Here is a 9,101-nt window from a genome sequence, read left to right as displayed (position 1 = left end):
AGAAAGAAAGAAAGAAAGAAAGAAAGAAAGAAAGAAAGAAAGAAAGAAAGAAAGAAAGAAAGAAAGAAAGAATAGCATGTATGCATATGAAGAATAAACTAGAATACTCAGGTTAAACAGCTAGTTATTTGTTCATTCAATCCTTTAAAACAAATACTAAAAACTCCAACAGAAAGCAGAAAGACTCATTTGTATTTCATGCACAAAGCCATGTTCTACTCTCCGATCTACCAGATATTTGAGATGTGACCAAGTTTCGTACAATCAAACATTTCTGGAATTTCCCATTAATTTTTTTGTGACATCTGTGCTTACTGTAGCCTAGAGAACCAGCCATATATGATCCAGATGCCTGCAATCCCTATCATAATCAGGTTTAGCAGCAGAAACACAGCCTGTCTGAAAAAAGGCTCACCAGTTATCTTAACCCACTCACCCAAAACTGGAGGCACCCAACCAACCAGCCACTTTAAGAGCTTATCTTTCAGATTATCAGTTTCCCCTCAATTAAGCCAGGCAATTAAATCTAAACTGTGAAAGGAGCTATTCATTAAAGTTTTGTCACAACCTTGGATGAAAATGCCCAAAGCAGATGCAGGAATTACAAGATTTGCACTCACAATCAAACTGAACACGAATGTAAACAATTAGGATACATTTGCACATTGCATGGGAGATTTCCTCTCCTCCTGCCTCTCTTCATGCTCCAGTGCTCCCTCTGCAGAAGATGGCAATTGTTAGCAGAACAATGAGGGAAACCAAACTACAAGAATATTTACACCAAGAACACCAAGATCAGATCTCAGCAAGCAGTTTTCTCTCCTACTTACACAGCCCATGCATATAGACGTACACATACACAAACGATTCTGGAGGAACAGAGATCTTCAGCATAATTTTTATCCTTACAGTCACAAAAGCAGAGCACTCTGACAATACTATTAGAAATGATTATTTGTTCAAGTTCTACTTGTAATTACTATTTATATATCAAACAGTAAAATGATGGTGACATCCCCACCCATCTGTACTGGTAACACATGTCATAACAGAAGCCACACACCCTGAGCATGCGTAAAATACTGATTCCTCCTAAACTGATTCCTAACATACTTCATCCAGAGTCAGCACTGGGATCCCAACAAAAGTTAGAGGAAATGGTATAGACATCTGTGGGAACAAGTGTATGTTACAAAGTATAACTTGTATTATGATGTGTTCTTTCCTGATGAACTAGAGCAAATGATGTCTCTAGCAATCAAAAGAGTATTTCTGTTCTCCTGCTTCCACATTCTGTACTCTTTGCTTGCTGCTCTGCAATTGGTTGGGCTCTGAACTCACAGCCTATACAAGAATGGCAATCTGCTCCAAAGGGTTGACAGTCCTGGCAAGAGCTTTTTTTTATTATTTATTTTCCCCTCCAGCTCCAGAGACTTATTCACACCATGCTGTCACTCTGGGTAAATGCTCTCCATTAAACACAGCTGTCTGAACAGAGACCACACGTCAAGGGGCTAGCAGGCCTAATAATATGCTGCTGTAGGAGAAATACAGTGATGATGGAGAAAAAACAAGCTAGGATCCTGCAATACTTCCAAGGGCATTCTGTAGAGAAAGGACAACAAATTCAGTCATTGAGTAGTTCATATACCACAGAGGCAGAGAACACTGTCTCTCTCTCTACATTTTCCAAGATATTTTCTTTTTCTTTTCAATGGGTAATCCAGAAGTCAAGTCATCATTAAATTGATTTTCCTTTGAAACCAAAGTCACTGCTGAAACGAAGTATCAGCCAGATAATAAGAATAGCTGTACCTGTACGCATAGCACAGTTGTAAGCTTTTTCACCTCAGGTGCATGCATGTACCCTCAGCTACCTACCAAAAACATGCAAGCTTTGCCATTCCTTCTACTGAGAGGCAAAGTAGTTCACATTAGTGCAATACTGCATTCTACTCTGGCCTATATGCTAAAACAGAAGCACCATTCCCCAAAAAAGCACAGTTCAATGTCCATAAACAACCTCTGTGAAAATCAAAAAACCTTCCTGACATGCGGGAAGACGCACACTGCAGCAGCCAAATTCACCTCCCCTTGCCATGAACTAGTTAATGGCTCGTGACAAAGAAAGTAGAGGAGGAAAAGTTAATTACATAGACAGTGATGCAGAGTGGTATTTGAAACATAACTGATGAAGGAGTTTCATAGTCCTGGTACATGAGTTTGCTGGCAGATCAGTTACGCAGGTTGTAACCTTCATCAGCCCAGACTTTTATCAAAATCCACTTTATAGGAATGACAGAATGCCACTCCACATCTCAGCATTCACATCATTTCTCTCTGCTTCTTCCTCTCAAAGCACTAGAAAACTTCATTCTGTATTGAAAAGACTCGATCCTTATGGGTCCCTTTCAACAGAGGATATTCTGTCATTCTAAGACAATGAATACTTCTAGAGTGTAGCAGATACTGAAAAAAAAAAAAATGGAAAACAAATGTTCTGCTCATATTTCAATGAAAAGATTCCCCAGAGTTCCCAAGAGAGGAGTCAGACATACACAGCACTGTGTCAAAGAAGCCTGAGAAGTTTGCTCACTTGCCTAGATAGGGTCAACGACACCATAAAATGCTCTCTGCCCAAGTTTATCTTTTCTGGTGTGCTTAGGCTATGGGTGGTCCTTCAGAAGCTGATTTGTCTATCTGCAGCAATTAACAGCTCTTCTCTGCTCCTTTGGTTTTCCACTCAGCAGAGGGCCCTGCCCAGTGAGGCAGCAGTTCCTGGCAGCTGATGCTGGCACCAAAAGCAAAAATACAGATGCCAGTTTCTCAGCTCAGCGAAAGACGGGATGAGTAAAGCCAGATAAATTGAGCTGTCTCTCCTGCAGTGTTCCAGTGTGAGGCCTCTTACAGCCACCAAGCAAGCCTGAGCAAAGTACTTATAAGTAAAATCACTTCATCAAGGACTCAGCTTCACAACACTGCCTCATTCTAGACACTGGACGAAGGACTGAGATCTACCATGTATTCTCTTTTAGTGTGGAGTGATAAAGGTCACCCTGTGATCAGGCCTACTGCCTGAGGAGAGCCTCCAGATGAACCTTCTTGCTTCTGCTACAAGAAGCATCAGGCTCACAAGCTCTCCTCCTGCATTTAAGTTTGGGGCCCCCAGTACAGGAAGGATGCAGAGATGGTGGAGGAGGTCCAGAGGAGGCCACAAAGATTATCAGAGAGCTGGAGCACCTCTGCTATGAAAAAAGGCTGAGGGAGCTGAGCTTGTTCAGCATGGAGGAGGACCTGGGAAGACCTCCTTGTGGCTTTCCAGTACTTAAAGGGAGCTTATAATTAGGATTAGGATAGAGACTAACTTTCTACATGGTTTGATAGTGATAGGACAAGACAGAACAATGATTTTGGAAAAAGCAACCAGAAGAGAAATCTTCCTTCTCAAAATGTGCTTACTGGCCAACCATTTACCTATTTACAGTATAACCTCCCAAGCCCTTGCGCAGAACATGACCCAAGGCTTAGAAGTGTAACACAATATCTGTGTTAGCAAGTGAGTGAGCTCAAATATCATCTTGCCTGGGCGAGACTTGTGTATCAGTGAAAGTTTGCTGGTCTCAGTGGAGGTACTTGAAGTGGAATTTGCGATGACAAGCAATTCATTTCCCAACGATGCATGGTGGAAAGCAATTCCTCCTGATAAAAGTAATGGCTCCTGGCTCTGTAATGGAACTGGAAGCGCCATGTGAAAAAGAAGTGCCATTTCTTTTGAAAAAGAAATAGAGCTGGTTAGCAGTGGCTGGCAATATACTTGCTAAGGAAATCTGAGATTCTAAAACCAAAATTTCGGCTCTTGATCTAAAAGGCTAGCACCACATGCCAGATGCTCTCAGGCATTACGCAGGGTATTTTAGGATGAATCTACAACTGGTGCTGTGATTCATAACTACAGAGGCGGGCAGAATCTGATTTTTCTCCTCTGCAGCCCTGAGTTCTTGGCCTGATATGAGCTCAGCTTTATGTAGGGAGAGTTTCCCTAGGATACAAGGTCACTGACCCACCTCTACATTTTATTTTCGTAACTCAAGACTTGGCAAAATGGCAACCCAGAAAACCAAGCTGACATCACAAAGTTAATCTTCTATAATTGCAGTGTTGCCTCCAAAATTAGTATATTACCTGACAAAGGGAAAAAAATAAATAAATCCTTCTCACACACACTCAAGACTGCACCACACCTTTCCCAGCAGCAGGGTGTTGGGAGGAGACGTACATTTTAACATACCTGGAATTTCAGCGTGCAAGGGAAGGGGCATGCCTCTCTGCAGCAGACTTGTAGGTAACCTACTACTACCACCCCCTTCCTTGCTATGTGTGTCCCACTGGCAAATGGTGGCAGAAAAGACAGAACAAGGAGCAGAAACTCCTCTTCCGTTGTTAGACTTTTTTTTTTTTTCCAAGGGAGAATTCAAGTTTTCATTCTAAAAATCCCCAATAATAAAATAAAATTGTAGTTATCACAGCACTCTAATTAATCTGTAGTCTTCAAGGGAACAGCATGGCAAGAAGATATACCTATACTGAAGTTCCTAAGGTTGAATTTGTCCTAACACAGCCAGAACACGATGAATGTGAGGGTAATCAAAGCCTCATCCCTGCTGAACGGCTTAGGGCTGAAATTCACTGGGCTGATTAAATGGGTTTCATTTTGAAAGAGAATTCAGTGCTTGGAAAATGAATGTGATAGAGCTGCTTCTCTGGATTACATGAGCCAGCACAACATAAAATAAACCCCTGGCTGAGAAGCCAACCTTGAAGTTCTTTATTTAACCTACAACCAGTGAAAACGGACTGGTTCTCCGGGGCAGAGTCATAACCTAACGCCTTCCCTCCTCCTCCATCCCATTTCAGACTTACCACAACCCGCTCAGCTGGGCTAGTTCAATCCTTCACAGGCCTGGAAGGTAAATGGGATCAGGGAACTGATCCAGGCCAAAAATAATCTCCCTCATTTTTTTTCCAGCTCTGATGAATTTTTTGATCTCACTCACCAGGCTGCCTGCAAACAGCTGGACCACCCAAGCTAAGGAGGGGTGGGGGCAGGAATGACTGGACAGGACACACAACGAGCTCTAGCCCACACTTAAAGGGACAACTAATTAACTTCTGCCAGCACAACAATGAACCAGCTCTGCACCAGCTCAGCAGCACCCGGCTCCGACTGCAATGCCCTCTGCTTGGGAGGAACACAACTGCTGGATTGGTGTGTGTACTTTTCAAAAGATTTATTCTGCTTTAAACTCAATCTCATTTCTTTGCACGTATTTACATTAGAGAAGACCTATCTCTATTTATAGTCTAGTATTTTTTTTACAACTTTCCTTTCAGGCATTGATTTGGCTTCACAAGACATACTCAGCTGGTTAGCCAATGGCAGCCTTATGGACACCAGTTTCAACTAATTACTCAGCTACTCTGACCCAAATTAAAACAAGCACTTTAGGGCAAGATTTGTTCCTTACTATTCATATTTTAAACCAACTTTGATGGAAGCTGTATAGTTAACTAAAGTTTTCATCCATCCTCAAGCTGACTGATCCAGTGCAGTAAGTCCAATGAGTAATTTCAGCTTCGCTTCCACACTTCCCGAGACACGGAATAATCCCCCAATCCTACCAACTTGCCTCTCCCTCCATTTTGGTTTGTTTTTTTTAAAAGTTCCAGTTTAAAAATTGGGAACAAATGTGAATGCACTAAGCCCAGCTCCGTGCAGAAGCACAGGCAGGAAATGAGCACCAGGGTATCCCACACCGCTCAGCGCCAGCAACCTGCTCACAGCTTTGAAGAGCTCTGCTTAGGCAAATTATGAAGAGCGAGTCAAAGCCACTGCCAGAGCCCAGAGTTTATGCAAAATGATCTTTGTGAGGAGGCTGTGTTAAAGCCACACACAGGAAAGCAGCTGTTTTCCTCTATGGCCAGGCCTGGCTGTGAAAGAATTTCAAGTAGCAATGATCTGTGTTTCATCCTTCCTAAACCCAGCAAAAGCCAAGAGCACAGGACCTGTCCTACACCAGCGATGAAGGCACATGACAACTCTGCCCAAGGCTCTCTGGTCAATCAACACAGTTCAAACCTCCAACAGCACAGCAAGGTGCAAGACCCCACTTCAGTGGCTGCTGGAGTAGGTTCTTGTGCAGGTTAGAGCTCCTGAGGAATATAATCCCTGCCCACTTTTAAAGACAGCCCTGCCAGTACCTGAGTGCACAGCAGCAGGCTGGCTGGTGTTTCATAAGGACAGGTTCAACTGTAGCAAAGGAAACAGCTCTCCTCATGCTGCTGATGCTTATCTCTGTCCAAACCAAAAACACACGGTTATATTTAACTGTTACTCAAAAGCACGTTTTAGTATCCAAACAGGATACTGGAATAGTTTTAAAATGCTTGTCTTACTGCAAACTGTTTTAACAGAGAGCAGCTCTCAGCCTTCAGCAGCACAAGTTATATTTCCACAGAAGCTGAGTGCTCACACAGATCCACACACGCGCTCCCCTGTTCACAATCAGACAGCCATCTTTAAAAAGTGCAAAATAAAAGCACATCCAGCAATTGTTTCCATTCAGAATGTCTTTTGTGATCCAAAATGGGGGGAGGGAAGGAGGATGGAGTAAATGGGGTTTCCAAATAGAGATGCTGAACTAGAAGCCGCATAGAAGAAACGCTGAGCACTCTGTAGTGTTCTTCACCAGCATCTCCAAAGGGCAACAGGCTGCTGAAAAAACATTTGTAGAGATCTCAGATTTTGGCCAAGAAGATTAATCAGCTTTAGGGATGTTCAAACCACGACACTTTATCTGCCATTTTATATTAGCAGACTGAGGCACATTTGGCTTCAAAAGTCTCTTCACTTGTGTATTTGTACAGAAACCTTTGCATTATTAAACAGAGAACCCTGAATGCATATACACAACTGCTGCCCCTCGACCTACAATGAACTCGCAGACATGTAGATTTTATCTGTTTAACAGATTAGGTTTGCACTGACAGATGGACAATGCTACTGTTAAATTAATTAAAAATGAATACCATTAATGTTGGATGAGCATGAAACAAGTTACCTTTGAGGTAAGACACTTCCAAATAGGGGGAAAAGCAAAGCAGTCAGTAAGGACAGAAGATAACAGCTCCTAGTGCAACTTTAAAGGTATTTACTTGTATGTTTTTCCTTTTTCCTTGTGTTTATCCTGCTGGCAATGCTTCTACTAGCCTGTACTCCCATGTTATCTATTTTATTTGTGTTAGCTAACTGCTAGTGTGCTTACTCAAATTTATAGAACATAATGGCAAGCCAAATCATTTCGAATGTACCTTTCATTGAATATAATGTACTGGTCAAGATTTAGAGAACTATTAAAAATACATCCAATTCCATTTTCTACCATTAGCTTTCTGTTAGCAAAAAATCAAATTAGAATCTCCTTCAGCCACTCCTAACTGGCATTCTTATGGAGCTCACAGATCACTTCAGCTCTCATTCCCATTCTCCCTACGTTTCTGAGGCAGAAGGTTTAGGCTTCTGGGTAACATGCTGGTAAATTTTTTTTGACATCGCTACCCACACAGTGAGTGTGCCCACTGAACCACTGTTTGCAAGCAAGTCTTCAAAATTACTAACCAGGGTAAAAATTCTGAAGTGCCAAGAAGTCAAACCGAGCTACTCTTTTCTTTGTATCCACAGTTCAATTAGCTGCAAATATCACACCAGCAGCAAATCACTGTTTCAATTTCTGCTGGCACATAACTCTATAAACCAATTTTAGTGTTTGGATTTAAAGCAATAACCTCTCCTCTGCATAAGTGAGATACTGGTACTTTCCTTATCCGATAGTAAGATAAGCTGGGAGGTGGAGGGAAGGAAGAGACTGGGAGTATTGCACAATAGTGTTATTTAAAATACTGAACAGTAAGATCAATTGCTTTCATCAGTTTAGCATTTTTATATCCGACAGAAAAAGGTTAAATGAGTGGAGACAGAAGAAAACTGCATCTCCACAATGACACCCCGATACCAGAAATCTCATCGCAGCACAAGCCTGCAATGTAAAGAAGCTAAAGAACAAAACTTCTCAGTAGTCATGCTTGGAAAAAAAAAAACAAAAACAAATCATAATAGGTCATTAGAAAAAATGTTGGGATATTCAGCTCGAAGAAACATGGTCCAACCTAACAAAAAGAGGCTTCAGATGTATGTTCTTACTGACTTCAGTGGCAGCACATACAAGCATACGCTTCAGAAGGGCTGGCAGAGGGCAAATGCTCTTTACTGTTTAGCAACGATCAAGATAAACTGTCAGTGAATGTAAAGTTCTGCTTATTTGGGCTCCAGCAGCAAAATTACTAGAATATGTTTTGGGTTCAGGGTGGTAAAAGACCCTGTAACCCGTGAGCTGCACGAAGAGGTGAAGAACAAGAAGTAGAATATGGGTAACACAAGTTTCAACAGCAAAGCCTCATACAATGTTATCACAACGTTCACTGAAATCTAAAGAAACTTTCTGTTTTCACAGCAGGAACTAGCAGTAGACTGCCAGGCTTTGGCATCACCTGGATACCAACAATACAACCAGCTTTTTCTAAGTCCATGTATGATACCAGTCTTCTAGGTTTCTGCTCAAAATGGTTCAATTTGAGCACGTGACCGAATGTGACTGAGAATTTTAAAAACACAATTAAAATTAGTGATACTTGTGGGGTTTTTTGTTTTGTTTTCAACTGCAATTCATGAAAATATTTTGCCCAAGTTTTGTATAAAACTCAGGGTTTACCTTTCTGCCAGAAGGACAGGGAAATCAGAGGAATACTTCTCCTAGCTGTGGTTTTCCATGCACATTCTCTGGCTTATACTGCTCCTTCCCCACCTTACAGGCACAGTCCCAGAGCTCTGTCAGCTCTTGGCCCCAGAGTTCACCAATGCAGCCCAGGGCAAGATGCTGGTATTCTCTCCATGGGACAGGCTCCACCGGCAACACTGGACTGGGAGGGCACTTGAAACTCTTGTCACGTAGGCTCTTCCTCTGGCCCCTGCAGCAGTTGAACTACTT

This window comes from Meleagris gallopavo, chromosome 13 (assembly GCF_000146605.3).
Source record: "Meleagris gallopavo isolate NT-WF06-2002-E0010 breed Aviagen turkey brand Nicholas breeding stock chromosome 13, Turkey_5.1, whole genome shotgun sequence".
NCBI lineage: Eukaryota > Metazoa > Chordata > Aves > Galliformes > Phasianidae > Meleagris > Meleagris gallopavo.
The sequence above is the reverse complement of the archived record's forward strand: the minus strand, read 5'-3'. Positions refer to the sequence as shown.